General features: G+C 37.3%; 1 protein-coding gene across 8 annotated transcripts in view; it reads left to right on the top strand.

The window, feature by feature from the left end:
• LOC129761847 (sex determination protein fruitless) overlaps nt 1-20,526 on the top strand; it is a 717,406-nt gene that overhangs the window by 76,273 nt on the left and 620,607 nt on the right. For all 8 annotated transcript variants that reach the window (XM_055759649.1, XM_055759651.1, XM_055759652.1 and 5 more), the window contains exon 2: nt 13,630-13,694. The gene's annotated coding sequence lies outside the window, so the exon portion shown is untranslated. The remainder of the gene's footprint in view (nt 1-13,629; nt 13,695-20,526) is intronic.

The raw sequence follows: 20,526 nt of genomic DNA, 5'->3' as shown, positions 1-20,526 counted from the left end.
AAACAAAAAAGTAATCTACAAAGAGCAGCTCGGTGTAAATTTTCATCGGCAGAAAATAAGGTTCTCATTGTTATCGAGCAATTTTTGGGGTATTTTTCGTTACGTGAGTGTTTTACCATCACTTTTCTTCCAGTTTATCGAAAAAAAACCTAATCAAGTCGGGTAAGAAGGATACTTCATCGAAGAGATAGACAAACTTTTTGTCTTGAAAACATTTTGATTATCTCACTCTTCTTTTTTTAACAGATGCCCACTAACTACGTTTGCAAGTGTAATCAGATACCATGGATGAATCAGCAGAGCGGTTTTTAAAACGTAATCCGAATTGGTCATTCCGAATGCCGGAAACTATTTTAGACATGAAAAAATTGTGATTTTAGTCTAGCCTTTTTGCTTCATCATTTTTAATGCCTATTTGAAGACCTCCATAACTCATTGAGTACATGAACTTGAATTTTCAGTTAGTGTCTATTTCTCCCACCCCAGGTGTCCGTCATTTCTGACTCAATCTTATTAATGCTGCACATATTCATTTTGCAACATTTCTGCCTCAAAGACAAATTTTATTCAAATGGAGATCTAAACTATCAATTTGTGGTGAGATCGCTATGTATTTTTTGTGAAATTCACGAAAAATTCAACGTTTACTTAAGGTGTCCGTCTTCACTACCCTTCCCCTAAATGAAGTCCGATTGAGCTGATGGGGTATTTTTCGTGGGAACCAACATTCTAGAGAAAGTCCCGTTTGAAAATTCGAAGGTCACTTGTTTCTTATACATCCATTGACACTCTAATGAGGCATTTTCGTTGATCAATCATAACAATTTTAAACCGTTATTTCTGCTGTTTGCATGGTTTTCTAAATCTGATAAATGTGGGGTGTAGCTTACGAAATGCCTAATCTGATGGAATCAATACTCTAATTAATAAATTTAAAAAAATTGGAATCAATACTAATTAAAAAATACTCTAATAATCCAATAAATATAAATAAAAAAAATAATTTTGCAACTTGGTCCCCTCGTACTGACAATGACCAGTTGATGATCCAAGAACATGTAGTCTATATCATGAATTTGATATCCCGGACATTTCCTTGCAGACAGTGTAGATTATCTTTCATGTAGATTTGTAGGTCTTTCACCGACGACTCTACATTTTATCATCAACGAGTTACCATAAAAACCCATCGGAATATTAATCGACAAATTCGTGGTTCTGTTGCCATGATTTCAAAACCTCTCTCAGGATTCATGATATTGAAGTAACCTAGCATCTCATATAATACGCAGTAATGATTGCGAAAATCGTAAACTGAAATCTGCTCTAGCAGCAATGTAACCACTTTCGGAAGACGTTAGCCGGCCGACAGCATATCCCGTTTACTTGCTCGCTCGGAAGAGAAAGCCTTAAATTTGCGCTATTCATATAAACCTGTGGTTACGAGAAATAATGGGGCACATCTGCTCTAGCTTCTGAGATTGCTCTATTACCCCGTGTCGGATACTGGTTACCCTTTGGTGCAATTTTTTCTCGACCCAGAATTTCCTACGGCCAATTCCAGGAAACAAAAGCCTGAGGAAGAAGGGGCAAACATCGAGCGACTACGAAAACGGAATACCGTAAGGACGTGAGCGAAAAATTAATAGAGCAGTGGTGCGGCTGACCTCGCCTATTTATTATGATAATTTAGTTTACATATTATAAGCATCGTTGGTGGCCCAGAGCCCACACATGGTGTGGACTCCAGGGGGACAGAACGAAGAGAAAAAAAGCAAAAAAGTGTTGTCTGTCAGATTTGCCCTTATGGCCTTCTTCCAAAAGAGAGCTCGATACGAGAGTGAAAATTCCTGAGGCTGGCACATTCGGCTACGTCACGTGTTATGTGTTGTTTGGCCATCGGTTTTGAGAGCATAATCTTAAACTGCTAGGCAATTGGGTAACGACACCAGAGTGGTGCATCTGGTGTTGTGATTTATGGGACAGTGGTTTCTGTCACATCATTCATCAGAATAACTCCATCGTCAATAATTACTGCCATATTCGGCATTATTCACAAAAACCGGATGGAAGATGAATTGAAGCTGATAGCGGTTTCCAATAAAAGTTTACATCCAGCCGCAAATTCTCATTTGAGAGATTACATAATGAACCACTAAGAAGTTTGAATCAACGAAAGCATGAGGCGATGAGGTAACTTCCGTGAAGCAAAAACAGCTGTAAGCACAAGCAAACAATATCCGTGGAAGAAAACACATTTAAATAAAGCCATCTTCTGGTGTGTAAAAATGAAGCGAAATCTATGTCAATTGGCAGTGAAAGTTCCAGAGTCAGAAGTTCCGTCGGACAGCAGGAGTGAGAGAGGAGGAATTTCTGTGGTTCGCCATGGCAGTAAACCACCCCCACCATCTTGAGGGGGGTGCATTCGCGTGTGATACCAACTAGGAGAAGCGCATTCGGAAAAACGCTCGCCTCGAAGGAAGGAAGGAAGGGAAACAAACACAAACAAAACGATAAAGTTCAAGGTATACTTTAGCACCATGGTCTCTCTGTTATGCCATTGCTGCTCCACCGCATTCTTTCGGGTTGCAGTGCGCGTTGAGCGCCAGGAACAAGTTTACCTCTTTTTACACAAACACAATTTGCCGACAAAATAAGGAAAAGCTATAGGAATGAACTCGAAAGCAAATATTACAGAATCGCTTCCTATTTGCCACTATATCGCTCCGGCGATGAAGGGATCAGGTTTGAGGGAAGATCAGCCAGATAATACAGCATTTCGTCTCAGTTACTTGTTCTCGAAAATACATACAAAAACAATTTCGAGCTCTCGGAACTGAATCGGAAACGATCAACTTGAGAAATTTTCAACTGTAAATGGTAAAGTTTCTGGAAGTTGAAGCAATTGATTATTGCGCAGAAGTTAGCGTGAACGGTTTTCTTTTTTTACATGAATGAATATAAGGGAATAACCGCGTCAAGGAAAATTATCCAAATTATTACATTTACGAAGTACTTTAAATTTTTCTCAACCGCGAGTTATTCATTATTTTATCAATCGGTTTTTTTTTAGTTTTCAATACAAATGCAATCATTAATGATTTTACCTCACTCGGAAGATGTACGTGATACGATATTTGTTGCAAAGAACAAACGAATAGCAACGCGAATAGCCTTATGCAACAAATGTAAAGCGATTATGACATAGCTTTCCGAAGGAAACGATATATCATTAGCTCAGAGATTTTTCTATAGCGAATTACATTGCATGTAAATAGCAATCACAAGTCATGTTAAAAGAGAATACTCCCACGAGCTGTAGCTACTTCCCATGCTTTCCTTTCTCGGCTTAGCCATTTTATTCCAGGTTCATTTTTATTGAGGAAAAATTCACATAAACTATGAAAGTACCGTCGATGGGGGTGAAAATGGGCCAAAAAAGGTAGTTTTAAAACTTTTTTGTTGAATAACTATCGTAAATTAGAGTAAAACACAATTATGATTACGTAGAAATGTTCTTTAATGATGAATACTCGTAAATGTTCAAGGAAAACAATAATTATTTTTGTTTAATTGAAAGTTGACCCAATCTCACCCCTTAGAGGGGGTGACAATGGGTCAAAGTAGTGAATATTACTTTCTATTAAGAATTGTGTGAAGAAATCAATTTCTCAATAATTTCAAGATAATTTAACAACATGTAAGTGTCTTGAATGATTATTTGAGTTTCGAAAATAGTGTCAATCCAAGTGCAATGGAAATGTTTATATACAGCCATTCCATGTGAAACCGATATACAGGTAAACTTCGATATAACGTACATTTCATTCTCAAAATTGTACGTTGTATCGAATTGTACGTTATATCGAAGCATAATAAAGAACTCACAAACGTAGTCTATAATACATTATTGTGTTGCTGTTTTAGTACAGTTAATGAATAACTTCAATCAGAAGACGAAGCCAGCCTTTCTCATGATGTTTCCCTTGGTACTGTTGATTAAAGCTTGATTCATTTAGAATCCGGAATCACAAAACCAGCTGTATTTCGGGATTGATTGAAGGTACAAAACTTGTTTCAGCATCACAATACAGATAATTCATTGTTCTATCAGAAAAACAAAATTGAAAAAAAATTCCTTTACACTTTGGAAATGTGTACACGTTATATCGAGGTAAAATGTACGTTATATCGAGGGTACGATATATCGAGGGTACGTTATATCGAAGTTTCCCTGTAGTGGTTCTCAGATTTTCGTGAAAAGTGATAGTTTTGTTCTTTGTCGCAAAACATTAGACCCATATTTTTTATCATAAGGGTCATCATTTCCATTTAAGGGTTGCCCATAAAACCAACTTTTTCCCATATTTTCCAAAAATTACGTTTTTTTATTCATAACTTTTGAACTACTGTACCGATTCGGATGATCTACATTAAATAGGTGACCATTTCCATTTTAGAGTTGTTCGAAAGATATTTTTTTTCAAATTTTTTCCAAAAAATTACTTTTTTTAAAAACTTATAACTGTTGAACTCTACTGTACCGATTCAGATGATCGACAAATCAAATTATTCAAAAGCCAATCAGCTAGTCTCGTTCCGAAAAATATTATACTCGGAGAAATTTTGGATTTTGGTCTTGTAATTATTGATTGTTGTGTTGTGAAAGTTAAAATTCTTTAAGATAGCATATCCATAATTCGGAGATGCGTTATTTTGTGTTATTGAGTTATGATTATTCAAAACTAACCGATGGTCCGAAAAATCATCTTTCTGATATTCGGATATGTTATGTAAGAAACATAAACTTTCAAGGCAAAAATTAAAAAAAAATATAGTGACTTTAGTTCCAAAACCACGTAAGATATGAAAAACATTTACAATCAATTATTACGAAAACAACATCTGGTTTTTCTCGATTGTAATGTTTTTCAAACAAAACTAGCCTATTGGCTTTAATTTGATATATCGATCATCTGAATCGGTCCAGTAATTCAAAAGGTATGAATTATTGAAAAGGATCATTTTTGGGAAAGGGGGGAAAAGTTGATTTTTCGGACCACCATAAAATGGAAATGGCCACCCTGATGTAAAAAATAAAAAATACGGGTCTAATATTTTATGATGAGGAATAAATTACAAATTTTCATGAAAATCCGACAATCACTATATCGGTTTGGCATGGAATTCAATTTTGTGCTTAACTCATTCTCACCCCCACTCAGTGTAAATAAGAGAAAATATTGAAAAAATTGATGTTCAAAATCAGTAATGACTCATCTGGCAAGACTTTTTAACAGTTCTGTATAATGCTGGGCATGAGATTGTTTCTGAGATGTTGTTTGATGTCTATTTACACATCAAACGTTGATGAATTATTAAATAATAACTATTCGCACTACAGTTAAGTATTATATATTGGAAGTTGTGAAAATATGTCTCCTATGAAACGACTCACAGTTTTCAAAAATATTCACAATATTTGTCAAGATATTACTAATAGTAACTTTCTCCATTTTTGACCCAATTTCACCCCCATCGACGGTACTTTAAATTTCTCATAACCGCGAATTTTAAATTGTTTCATCAGATGCTTTTTTTTGGTTTTAAATACAAATAAAATCTTTAATAATTTTACATCATTCGGAAGATGTACGGAAAGCGAAAACAAATTGTAAGGGGTTGTGTTTTGGACACGACCGCATATTTTCGACGTAGTACTACGCAATTATATTATATTATACAATCCACTTGTTTACAACTTCGAATAAAGGGTGTGTCACATCAAATTGCATCACGGAAAAAACGCTGTAGAAATTCGCCCAGTAGACCGATCCTTTTGAAAATTTTAGACAGTAAAATAAAAACTATTAAACAACTTTTGGCATTTTCTTTTTATTCATACTTCGAGCCCGAGCCCGTATGCTCGCACCTTCCTCTTTACCCCGTCCATAAGGTTCTGTACAACGTCAGGTTGTAGTTTTTTTTGAACAGAAATCCATTTTCTCTTGAAGTCCGCCTCCGATTTGACAACTTTTGGGTTCTTCCGGAGGGCCTGCTTCATAATCGCCCAATATTTCTCTATTGGGCGAAGCTCCGGCGCGTCGGGCGGGTCCATTTCCTTTGGCACGAAGGTGACCCCGTTGGCTTCGTACCACTCCAACACGTCCTTTGAATAGTGGCACGAAGCGAGATCCGGCCAGAAGATGGTCGGGCCCTCGTGCTGCTTTAATAGTGGTAGTAAGCGCTTCTGTAGGCACTCCTTAAGGTAAACCTGCCCGTTTACCGTGCCGGTCATCACGAATGGGGCGCTCCGCTTTCCGCAAGAGCAGATCGCTTGCCACACCATGTACTTTTTGGCAAACTTGGAAAGTTTCTGCTTGCGAATCTCCTCCGGAACGCTGAATTTGTCCTCTGCGGAGAAGAACAACAGGCCCGGCAGCTGACGAAAGTCTGCTTTGACGTAGGTTTCGTCGTCCATGACCAGGCAATGCGGCTTCGTCAGCATTTCGGTGTACAGCTTCCGGGCTCGCGTCTTCCCCTCCATGTTTTGCCTTTCGTCGCGGTTAGGAGCCTTCTGAACCTTGTATGTACGCAGGCCCTCCCGCTGCTTGGTCCGCAGGACGAATGAACTTGACAAATTCAGCTTATTGGCGACATCCCGGACCGAACTTCTCGGATCACGTCTAAACTGCTTAACTACGCGCTTGTGATCTTTTTCACTGACGGAGCATCCATTTTTGCCGTTCTTCACCTTCCGGTCGATAGTTAGGTTCTCGAAGTATCGTTTTAGTACTCTGCTGACCGTGGATTGGACGAATCCCAGCATCGTACCGATGTCCCGATGTGACAACTCCGGATTCTCGAAATGAGTGCACAGGATTAATTCACGACGCTCTTTTTCGTTCGACGACATTTTTCCAAATTTACGAAAAATTGACAGTGAAGCATGGCCAACGTGATCTATACACTCTTATCTGATTATAAGCGAAAGCTGAAGATATAATTCCTAAAAATTAAATTTCTACAGCGTTTTTTCCGTGATGCAATTTGATGTGACACACCCTTTATTATTTTAGAATGCATCGAAAATTTTGTAATAGATTATGTTCTTCGTTACAAATAAATTTGATGAACGTTCTTTTACGTTTGATATGATGCCTAGGACTACCGAAATATGTGAACGGAAGAATTGTCAAACGATCATTGTATTCTACATTTCCCCTTGAAGTTATTGTACATCTCATGTTTACGTAGTTCTCGAACCGCGAAAGTTCATTCACCTCTAGTATCTGAAATGACGATTTTCCCAGGCTTCTCAGTTTAAAATTATGATTTAGGGAAACATATTCCGGTCTGCACAACGACAAGCGAGTACAAAAGTTCTCAACACCAAAAAATACCCTAGACTTGAATGTATCTGCAAAGCGAATTCCCTCAGGCACATTAATTTTGAAGTCCGTGTTAGGGAAACACAGCTCAGTGGAAAAAAATACCTCCGACTCGCATGTTTTGACAAAGCGGATTCCCCCGGGCACATTGATTTTAAAGTCCGTGTTAGGGAAACACAGCTCGGTGGGAACAAAAATATCCCCGACTTGTATGTATATTTGCAGAGTTGATTTCCACAGGTACATCGCTTTTGAAGTCTGTGTTGGGGAAACCGTAAATCGGGCCAATCAACCCTTGGCAGTTAGGGCGTTTAGATAACGCTTGATGTTTTTCAGTTATTCAATTGTTAATCTCACGAAAAATAGCACTTTATGCATTGTGGTAGACGCGTAGAAATATTTCCTATCAATTGATGTAAACATCGTTCCGATCTGTTAAGAAATGTTCGAGTTATAAGCATTCGAAATACGGGTGGGGTTAGCACACAAATCGGCAGAACAAATGTATGGGAAGAAAGGAAGTTCTTCCAGCTTTCATGAATTTGAGATTAGCGAATTGTAATGTATAGCATATCAAACAAATCTTAGAGAATTGGCTTGACTAGTAGAGCACAGTCATTTATGATAAATCCAACTACAAGTTGGCCAATTACTCTTTTCCTGCAACTCCCGTATATGGGTATCGAATGAAATGATTTCACTAATATAATACAGTTAACACTTTAAAGACCGGGAAGAAATATGTAAGACATACGCCTGGGACCGCACGTTTTGACTTGTGTGATGTTGCTTGCTTTGCTTGCAAGTTTTTAAGAGGCTTTAAACTTTGCAGTTCATTCGCCTCTATGTGTGAAGTCAGCGGATGAAAGTTCAGCGGATAAAAGTTTTTGTTACGTGCAAGTTTCTGTTCCACGTCTTGCTGGATTTAATGAATAATGAATTATTTCAGTTGAAATAAATTGATTCAAGTAACAACCTTCAAAATCATGCTCATTAGATAGAGAATTGAATCATTCATCTTTCCACATAATTCATTTTTTTCTTGATCGTGACAGAGAAAAGTTATAGACTGAAACGTGAGCATGGGTCAATATAGGAAAATATACAGAATTTTGAAAATCAATAAAAGTTGTTCGAATAGAGTTATCGAAGTTATTTTACCTATCTTCCAGCCACAATTTGATTAATCGGAAAAGGGTATGGAAAAACTTATAGGACAAGTTGTATGGGAGAGAGTCAATCGGTTTTCTACCTTACTTACCATAGAATTAGGAAATTGTTTATATATAGTTATGAAAATTATGTAACTAAACCTGTAAAATTCGTTTATTAAGAAAAAATTAGTTGTATGGGAGAAATGAATTATTTTAAAAAAAATGAAAAAAGTTTTTTGAAAGGACCGAAAACACATTCTCGAGATAGTACTCATTCGATAAACAATATTTTTTTGACGTAGGATTACGTCTTTCGGGAACATATTGGGGTACAAATTGAGAACCGAAAATCGAGCACATCGTGAAAATTGTCCAATTTCAAACGCTTATTGCTCAGTCATTTCATGATGGATTGATACAATTTTTGCGTCAATCGATTTTGGCACTCCATAACAATTTTTTTATATTGAAGTAAATAATATGTCATGAAACTAACTATCGAACAATTCTAAAATCTCAAGCCCTATTCTAACGGAAATACCCACTTCTGATTGGTCGAAATTGACGACACATGCGGCGGGTCCCTAACAGAGACATCAAAACCAAGCTGTCTGTGGGGAATTGGCATTGCAAATACATGAAAGTAGGGGGAGCTTTTGTTCCTACCGAAATGTGTTCCCTAACAGAGACATCAAAACTAAGGTGCCCGAGGTAAATTGGCATTGCAAATATATGCAAGTCGGGGGCATTTTTATATTGGAAGTAAGGTGAGTGATATGATTAATTCTAGCAAATAAAATTTGAATTTGGAACTTTAATGTTGCTTGCTTCGTGAAATCTCCTTTCAATGACCGATCACGTATTGTGAAAAAATTAGTACAAGGGTAAGTGGTATATGGTAGCAGTTGTGTGAAAAATGATTTGATATATGAAACGACTTATTTCAATTTTCATAAATAAAAATCAAGGTGTGTTCCCGCTCGAGAACGGGTCATTTGTTTAAGCTGTCTGTTTTGTTGTGTTCATTTTCACCCAAGGAAAGTTTATACGGCGAGAAAAATTGGAAAAGTGAAGAAATTTTAGAAAAAGTGATTTTCCATATGCTCTACATATAGTATTAGGTGTTGCTAGTCCAATTAAAATTCGCATTGGGTTGAATAAACACAAAACAAAACAAAAACAAAAATTTATAAAAGAAAATTACCTTTTCCATTTCAAATATATTTTCACTATATTAAAGTGATGAGAAAAATTGATAATTGTGTTTGGTATTGATAATTATCTTATATTACATTGGTGATTTTTTTACTTTATTTCATCCATAACACAGAAGGGATCTCGTCTGTGATCACAGAGGGCGGTTTTCATCATATCTCATTCCACTTCGATATCTTTTATCTGATACACACCATCTGCCGACTGTTTACCATCCTTCTATCATCATCACTTGGTAAACACTGGTGGAGTGAACAAACAATACTCAACAACCAAACAAAACGGCTTCTTAGGGTCATCAAATCATTATCAAAGAGTATAACGATGTAATTCTTCACACATATCAAAAATCAACAAATAGCCTATCGGAATCCTACGTTAACTATGCGGTCGTGTCTCGGACACAACCCTGTGACTTAGCCTTAGCCATCTTTAGCCAAATTTTCATTGGTCCGAAAAGGGTATGAGAAAAGTTATTGGCCAAAACGTTCACGAGTTGTACGGGGGGAAGGGTCTGGTTGGGTAAGAAAGTAAAAAGTAAAAAGGAAGTAAAAATTTCTATTGTATAGAAATTTTGACTATTTTCCGAATCCCTATGGTGAGAAACGTACCTTTCAATTTTCAGCACGCCAATTTCAATAGCTTTGAGATAAAAAATTGAAGTACTAAAAAAATCAGAAATATTGATTTTTTTTTTGGTATTTAGAGATTCAGTACTACTATAATTCGTATTTAAATGTGTTCCTACGCCTTTTATAGATATATGATTTTTTTTCAGATAATAATAAGACGATTCTCCTACATGGTTCACTATAAGAGCTATTGTAAAAAAATGAGTTTTTCTTTTTTTCCCCATTCTCAATAGGCTTGGAAATGAAAATTTGAGAAAATACTCAAGTACATCTACTATGGTGTACCGCGACAAATTCTAACAAAATTTTATCCTCTGCGTAACAAAATCCTAGGTGTATAGAATTTATTAGAGTTTTCAAAACTGTTTTTCGATGATTATTTAATGAACTATTTATTATCTAATGCGAATTCGAAATTTTTCGTCCAAACAATAATATCTCAGTACTGAATGGTCCACAACAACGTTATTGAAATCAAATGAAAGATAGTTGATAACGTGCTATCTTTGAAAAAAAAAAGAAATCGATTTCCCATTTCTTCCACTACATCTACATACATCGAAATACAAATTTCTCTGTGAATACAATATTCCGTGTTAATCCTTGTAAATTATGCTTTAAAGAGATTTATATCCCATCTTCTTGATATTTCACGATTTTAAAGCATTTCAAAAATCGCCTAAAAATGCGGAGGCGATCTGGCGTAGTGGTAACATCCATACCTCTCACGCAGAGATCACGAGTTCAATCCTCACTCCCAACATTCTTCCAGAAATGGAAGTAAAAGTGATGAACCAGTCGAAATGCGTTGAAAGTCACTATAATGAAGAAAAAAAATTATAGGAGGTTGTGTCCAAGATACGACCGCATTGTTGACGTAGAACCACGCTGCTATATTATAAAAGTCGCTTGTTTAAACCTTTGGATATTATTCGATAATGCTGTGAAATTTTAGAAACAATTGCTTAGTAGAATAATCTCTGAAATGGTTTTTTCATTGTAGAATCAGTTGACGATAATTGACTGGTGATTCATTCTTGCCTTCGCAGAACAATACACTAGCTGATCGTATGTCGCAATTTATTTCATGTCAATGCATTGAAAATTTACCTCGAATGCTATTCCGGTGGCCTTTTTCGCAATTGAAATAGACTCGGTTACAGTCGATTATATCAATATATCTTTGGAACCGCGAGGAAACAACAACAATGACAACACAACACAACAACATCAAACATCATGCTACATGTTTTTAGTATTGCCTCAGTGGAATTGCACCTCCAGGCATCGTTCGTATAACGTAAACCAAGCAAACAAAAATCGCCCATCTCACGGTTGAGAATAGCACCGGAACTGTGCAGGCGGCGAATGCAAGACAAATATTCAGAAGTTTCAATGCTTCGCTGGGAGGCTCATTCCCAGTCCTATTCCAACAATTCACTTCCACTCGTATCCATTCCGTCGAGTTGATTCCTTCCGCTGTGTCACCATCGGGCTGCTGTAAGGGGGTTGATTAGGAAGGACAAATGTAAAGCAGGACAGTAACAGATGCTGCTGCGTCTGCTGCGACGGAGCGAGCGAACGAAAAAAAAGGGCGATATTTCCAATTTTCGTAGCCATGAGACAGTAACAAGACAACGCATAGTGGGATAACTACGGAAAATGCTTCTGCACCTGAATCGGTGGAGCGATAAATTTCAAGCCATAAATTTTCCATTTCGATTGAGAGGTTTTTTTTCCGCGCGTTTCTCTGGTTGATTCGAGTTGGTGAACTGGATTCGAATTGTAATGTAGAATTTGTTCTTCATGTCTCTGTCTTTTGCTCAGTGACACGCAATTGAACGAAGACGCTGAGAGCGGATAGCGGATTATTTTTAGGTTTTCAGAAAATTATAAAGCTATTTGTGATCTTTTTTTCCCAGTTTTCCAGCAGGAATTGTAATACTGATTGGTGACGCAAACCAGAATTTATGCTGTGAGCTGTAACACGTTTTTCAAGGGTCGTCCACATTTTGTTCAAATGAGATTTTCAAATCTAATTGCTTCCCCCATATGGGTGTAAAAATGGTATTCAACTTCAATAACATAACCACAACATTACATTATCACCGCTGATAACGCACTGCTCAATAATCACTCCCCCGTGCCCATTTTACCCATCCAATGTCAACCCAGTGCGCTGATTACAGCCACGGAACGTTGGAGTGCCAACTTTTAAATTATGTAATGCATTATTAATTCGCGTCAATTTATAGGCAAGGCATGTCCAATACAAATTTTAATTAGCATGGTGGACATTTTCATCCGCTGATCGTCATCATTAACAGACCATCGGGATGCAAAAAGTAAATTTCCCAACATCCGCGGATATCTCTCCATCAATCATTCCGGTATCTTTCATGGGTCACACTTCTGGCCGCGGATATGAAGCAGGTAGACCCCGCGCCCCAATTGTGTCAAAGTGGTCAGCTATATTTCATTTACGCTATTTACGAAAAATAATTATTACTGTGAGAGTGTGAAATCAATTTGAAAAAAGGTATACTTGCAAGGGACAACATCTGTTGAAACATTGGGCGTGCAAACATTGAAATGTGTTCAAATAGTCCATCAGTGAGAGAGAAAGCTATTGAAAACAATTATAGGCGGTTTGAAACTTTAAATATTTGTGACTCGCATACAAACAAGCGCTCATCGCAATGGAAAGATATTTGTGCAGGGTGACGTTTTTGGTGGTTCGTTTTTCAAACTTCGATTTCTGACAACTCACGCGTGGTTCGTGACGTGTGTAAAAGTTGGAAATCTTCAGATTGTCCTGCATTTTTGCGACTAACGTTTGCATGAACTAATTTTCAAAAAGTGAATGGCAGACAACATTTAAAAAAATCCCTATTAATTTTCTTCTGTCCTCACAACAATGGCTTAGTGATTAGTTACTAGAGCATCAACTGTAAACTATAATCCCTCCAGTGTCCAGTCCCGTGTACAATAAACATAGTGTGCATTTCGGTAGTTACGTTGTTTCATTGTCAAATTCACAGTCATAACCTTTGGCAACTTTTCGACTATGAAATAATAAATAGAAACAAGGTCAAAGTACATGGAATTATTAGCTGGAAGAGAGTTATAACGTGATGGAAATCAGGGGACGAAGTACACTTGCCATCGACACGTATTTCGATTGTAAGTACTTGGATAAATAAATAACATTTTCTATCTTTCTTCTAACCTTTACAGAGTGACAACATCTCCACAACTGACAGTGCAAAAGGCAATGGCCATTGTCAACTAAACTCATCAAGGTAAGTCCGATTCGGAATGAAAAATAAAACACACATAAACTAACTCATCCCCATACCTTAGGAAGGGAACACAGTTCTGGTCCACATCGATAGCGCAGCGCCGCATCTGTGGACCAGTTTCATACGGTTCGATGGCTTTTTAATTTCCTTCCCTCGTGCAGAACTTGTGACCATCGAATCGTGCGAGCGCCCGTTTCGGCAGTAGGTACTGATCCTTCCCCCCGCGGCACCATTCGAGAAATCTCTGCTCTGTATTACTGCTTCCACTCTGAGTAATTTTCCACCACAGTTATTTTGCATCGGGCAAGCCGTGGCCCATTGCTGGTGTGCCCCACAGAACCGCAAAATATTTCCTCTCATTTCGCAGCAATAGCCCTAAAGCTCTATCCCCGTGTAGATGAGCATTTTTTTCTGGTTCAACTTGTTAAGTTCTCCGTTCTTTCGAATTCTGAAGAGCGCGCCGCGTTTCATTCACAGTCCGAATAGTGGCGATGCACAGTGGGGCCGTTCTGAAAAAAGACGGTCAAAAGTCTTTTCTCGTCTTACCTTACATTTTAGAGCATGGGTGTCTTCAGAGAAGTTGTTCAGAATGTTGATTCGAATAATTTGAAGGTTTCATTTAAACTCTTATTAAGTTACAGTAAAAATTAAAATAATCTTACTTTTCATATTTACGAGATAGTTGAGTTATGTCTTCAGCAACATTGTAGAACTATAAATTTGATGAAACTTTGCTCAAGATATATAATATCTATCTAACAGTCCTTCAGAGATATAACAGTTTTTCTGGAAAGACTATCTCAAAACTAGTTTTTTAACTTAAGTTATGTCTAAATCACATTATATCAACTCAATATGTTCGACAAAGTTTTAGATAACATGAAAATACATAACTTTGCTGAAGACACTATTAGTGTTAAATGACACCATTACGATGTACAGTGGTTACAAAGTAAACATATGTGACTTTTAATCATAAAATTTTTCAATAATGTGCACGTTTGTGCATCAATACTTATTTTTACAGGAAAATTTGCTCAATTTCACTCTGTTTTCTTCATACTTTATCTACTTTTGATGTTTATTTGCATTATATTAATTTATAAATTAATTTCTGATTCTATCTCACTATCGGACCTCAGTTATTTTGCGGTAGTTTTATTGCAGTTGGTGGTAGCAATTGTTCCTTTTTCGATTTTCGTTTTCGCAAGCTGCTTATCAAAGAGTCGGATATCATAAGGAATCTTACAAAAACATCCTGATTACTGATCTCTCTGCAAGTTGAATTTTGAAGGTTCAGGTCAAATTATTCGAATCAACATTCTTAACAACTTTTCTGAAGACACCCAAGCTCTAAAATGTAAGATAAGACGAGAAAAGATTTTTGACCGTCTTTTTTCAGAACGGCCCCACTGTGCGATGGTCCGGGAGAAATGGACCATGCCGAAGGTTGACTGCGTTTTGCTATGGATATGGTGATTCTTTTGGGATTGAAGCCCAGCGGATTTGCTAGACCTTTGATGTAGATAAGTGATCCAGTAAATAAAACCAGCAAAATGAAGTATCAAAATCAGAGCGAACAGAATGGTGCTACCCAATAATAAACAACACTGAATAATGAACTATTCCATTCCATCGTTCATACAAATTTATTGGTATGACAGATTCATGACCAAAGTGAATCCCTCCAAATTACTTTTCAGAGAACCGTTCATGAGTTGAAGTTCAATATTATGCTCTTATGCTCTTATTATGCTCTTATGACAACAGAGACTTCCAATTTATATTGGAAGTCTCTGTTGTTACTTCAGATCTCGTCGTATCGGCAGATTTGTTATGAAAACCCGGAGCATTTTCTGCAGTTGGGGGAATCCTTTTGGATGACTAGGTAGCTGTGGGTGAGATATGTGTGTCCATTACGGAGACGGGAGATGATTCGACGATATTGCTAGACCAGCTAGATGTAATCGCAATTGATTCTACGAAAGGCAGAGTTATACCTGCTTAACCATTTCTAATCCCAACGAACAGCACCCATCAAAGGGACAGTAACCGCCTCTATCTCTCTGTTCCGACCTGCACCCGCCAGTCTGTCGGCTTCCTCATTACCGAGGATACCGAAGTAACCATTAAATACATTGTTTTCTAATGCAAAAATATCGTTGGAAGGAGCCAAATGTGTTTGGTAATAGCGGATTACAGTTTTTGTAAAGCTTGATTCATTTAGAATCCAGAATCACAAAACCAGTTGTGATTCGAGATTGGTAAAAGGAACAAAAAAGTCAGCATCAGCATTTATTTTATTCCACGATCTCTTCGTGTCTACAGCATCCCGAGTCCCTTTGATACCCTTCTTCAATTTTAGCTCGACAATTGTCCAATATTGTGTGATTGGGTGAATTTTTTCCAATGTAATCGACCCCAATGTCACGGTACCACTGAAACACCTTTCGCTTGCCAAAACTGGTCAAATCTTTACCGGACCTTCGTGAGCTTCAATAAATGGAAGGAGACGATTCTGCAGGCGCTTTCCCCTATACATTTTTGAGTTCATTGCACAATGGTCCAGGAGGTGCATTTAAGTGGAAACTGGCATTTAGAGCACGACAGTTATTCTCTAGACAAAAACTGTCTTCGACAATATTGTTGCATATGATATAGCGCTCATTTTCATGTTGCCAAACATAGTTCGACAATGTTGTAGTTCCAGTTATTTAAAATATCTTTGTTGGGTACCTGGCCACCTTCGAAAGCTCAGTTAAATTCAGGCACCCAACATCGCATAACAAAAACTCCAATTGCCGTCGGCAAATTAATAAATGAAACCAAACTGCGGAACGCAGTACCGACGGCAAACAACACGCATTTAAATGACCAGCACAATCTTCAAAGTTTCTTCTTCACGTTGGTAATTAAAAAACACACATATGCTGGAACAACTCTACATTTAATTACATTTAAAGTCTTCGACAAAACTACATATATTAATAAATATTTCACAATACTTCAACGTGTAATTAACAATCACTTCCTTAATTTCTATCCATATGGATCCTATGGAGGACGATCTCGAACTGCGCGCGCTCCGTCGAATTACAATTTCTGCCTGCGCGCTGCCGATGTCTCGCTGTGCGATGTTTTTCTTCTTCGGCTCTAGTAGAGTGGTGAATTTCTATCCGTTCTATCTATCGTGTTTCTTTCCTACATTGTGATCGTCGGTCGGCTCACAAAGGAAAGATCAGTGTGGACGGCAATCACCCAATAGTGATTGCGTTCTCGCTTCCGCTGGTGTAATTCCCGTACCGAAAACAGTTAGCCGTACCGTTACTATCATCGGGTTTGTTTACAAATCTCCTCTTGTACATGATCAGCTGATGAGGTTCAGCGTGGGTCATTAACCGCAAGTTGCAGACGCAAACTCTCACTTTTTCCAGGGTTGCAGTAAGGGTGTTCTGTTGGTCTCCATCAATCTTTGTAGAATAAATTTTGTTCTATCTCTTGAAATAACCGATATAGTGCGTTTTTACTAATTTGCGTTGGAGTCACCATTAAAAAAACTGTTTATTTGCTCTAACTTTCATATTTCAAATTCTACATACAAACTGTCTTCGAAAGACTTTTAGAATATACTGATAAAAAACATTTTGCGATGCAGAACTTGTCAATATCTCAACTTCACTCAAAGTTATTGATATTTCTCCCAAAAAAAACGCTCTCTTCAATTGCTTACCATTCTGTCTGGAGCAAACATAAAAAAAAATGTTTGTTGACGGAATTTGAAAGAACAAATTTCACTCTATATAATATGTGATTTTCAAAGATAGGTTTATAACTGCGGACACTATTTTATAATGCTACTAAAATTTTGAAATAGCCATTCTACAGAAAGCGCCCAGAATTGTTTTTTTTATTGTAGAATCATTTGACGATAATTGTTTGATGATTCATTCTTGTGCTCGCAGGACAATACAAGTTCGAGATAAGCGCAGCTGTCATGCTTAGTGGAGAAAGTTTTGCTGCTGGCAAGCGAAACCAAATCACATACAACATTTCAGAACGACATTTACTTTCTTGGTGACTAAATAAACGAAATAAACTCTATCTGTTAATCTCAACAACCTTGGAAAGAGTAACACTGCTTTATTATGATCAAGAATAGCGCAAATGCAATCCTAGTTGAAAGCAGTTTTGCGACTGGCACGCGAGCCCAAATAAATAATTAACTTAATATAACTTATTGAATAACGTGGTATTCCCCAAATAATTTTTTGATGCACAACCCTAACACCTGCTTCACTATAGCGTCAGTTCAATGCATTGATGACATAAAACAAACAATGTTAACTGCTTGAAAAAGGCTGAATATTCGCCTCAGCAGAGATTCATTATCAATACCCTAGCGTAAATATTTCCCTCCCGGTTTCTCCCCTCCTTGTTTATATTTATCAGTACGACTGCATAATTTGCAACATCAAACAATCATCAATCATAGCATGAAAAAATTAGGCGATTGTTGCATCGTTACAGGGCCAATGCACACAGGAGCAGATACAAATGGGGTTTCAGCGTAGCGAAGATGCACTATTTTTACGTATGGGTTATGAAGCACGCACGTACGCATACAAATATCCATATATCGATGGCTTGAAGCAACTAAATATATACACACTTATCTCCGTTTTGCGGTCTTCTCAATAGAAGCCCTTCCTGTTAATATTACCAGTCTAGCTTAGCTGTCATCCTTTGTGGAGAGAGTTTTCCTCCCATCATGCGAAACCAAATCACTGACAAAATTCAAAAACATGTATTTTCTTGGTGAGCTGACGATAGCCTAGCTTGATGATTACCCACATAATTGTGTAGCTCAGAACTTTAATGCAATGGTGTCAGTTTGATGCAATGATTGCAATGCCAGAGACATCAGCGAGTAATTTGGTCGTGTCCACAGCTCAATCCGAAACGAAGACATGTGATGACGCAAAACAAGGAAGAACAAGCGATATTCATTGCTTTGAATACAGAACGATACTGAAAGTTTCCCTTCCTTCCTCGTTTGATACTTCAAACTTCTTCAGTTCATTCGTCTCTAACCTTCAAAAAGGCAATTGGAAAACATTACTTTATCCATCATATTACTCCTCCACCCCCATTGCCTTGAGAAAGGCATTCGATCCCTCGTCGTCCAGCTCACTCAGCAACGACGTTGTCGATTTCCTCACGAGGAATGAAAATTTACCTCAGCGAGATCCACTGTTTATACTCTAGGCAAATATTCCCCTTCGTTCTTCCTCTTTTCCTTTGTTCACGGAGACTTTACATCTTACGATATCCCCTTCGTTGCTCGTTGATAAGTTGCTGTTATTGACAGCTCTGTTCGGGAAAGCACAAAAATGGCCAGAACAAATGTATGAGGGAATGCGAATGCTTCCAATTTTCATTAATTCAAAGCATATACAGACTATGGGATTATAATGTATAGCATATCAAGCAAATCTTAGGGAATTTCCGATTCGTTTGGTATGTAAACCGCCAAAATCCGTTCGCGGCAAAAAAAGTTTTTAATGTTAACTTTATTTCATAAAAACGTGACCTGTTTTCTGATTTGGCACCCTTAATTAAAGACGTAGTTCTACGTCAAAAAACTTTGTTCTACAAAGATGTCTCAAATAACCGGAACCACAACATTGTCTAACTATGTTTACCTCTATCTATAAGGATAAGAAAGTTATACAGGGAAACTTCGATATAACGTACCCTCGATATAACGTCACTCGATATAACGTACATTTTACCTCGATATAACGTACACATTTGTAAAGGAAAATTTTTTTCAATATTTTTTTTTCTGATCGAACAATGAATAACCTGTATTGTGATACTTAAACAAGTTTTGTACCTTCGATCAATACCGAAATACAGCTGGTTTTGTGATTTCGGATTCTAAACGAATCAAGCTTTAATCATCAGTACGGAGGGAAACATCATGAGAAAGGCTGGCTTCGTCTTCTGATTGAAGTTATTCATTAACTTTACTAAAACGGCAACACAATAATGTATTATAGACTACGTTTGTGAATGCTTTATTATGCTTCGATATAACGTACAATTCGATACAACGTACAATTTTCAAAGTGAAATGTACGTTATATCGAAGATTACCTGCATTTTTTATTTCATCGACAAATTTGGTCGCCCTATTTTTGATGACATAAAAATGAGCGCTCTGTTATATGTAACAACTTTGTCGAAGACAGTTTTTGTCTAGAGAATAACCGTCGAGCTCTAAATGCTAATTTCCACTTAAATGCAACTCTTGGACCATTATGCATTGTCTTGTTTGTGTCGAGAGTCTTGGTTTTCTGTCCACAGTACTATGCCAAATCAAAAACATGAACAATCATTCCGGATTCTAATTTACTTTATTAACTTTAGTTAATTCTAACAAATAACCACATCATGCATTGCATGCATTGTGGCACGTGACAACACGATCTGCGCGAGAAAACAAGATCCTCAAAGCGTTGTCACGTCACAAAATCAATAAAGAGTATTAGCACTTTGTGGTCGGAATTATTTTTACTTTAAAATGCAGTGATGTAGAACTTTGTGGGATTATATGCAAAATAAAGGGCGAACACGAAATTATTGCGACACATTCAACAGGGCATAACTTTTTTACCATTGGGTAAAAATCAACCAAATTTTGCACACTTGTGTATTGTAAATTTTGCTCTCATTGATGTGTATTGTCTACATGCTGTCAAACTCGAAGTCGTGTTTTTCGATTCAACGAAAATGGAGGTGAACCAACGCGAGTCGAGAGAACAATTCT

This window comes from Toxorhynchites rutilus, chromosome 1 (assembly GCF_029784135.1).
Source record: "Toxorhynchites rutilus septentrionalis strain SRP chromosome 1, ASM2978413v1, whole genome shotgun sequence".
Classification (NCBI taxonomy): domain Eukaryota; kingdom Metazoa; phylum Arthropoda; class Insecta; order Diptera; family Culicidae; genus Toxorhynchites; species Toxorhynchites rutilus.
The sequence above is the reverse complement of the archived record's forward strand: the minus strand, read 5'-3'. Positions and strand labels throughout refer to the sequence as shown.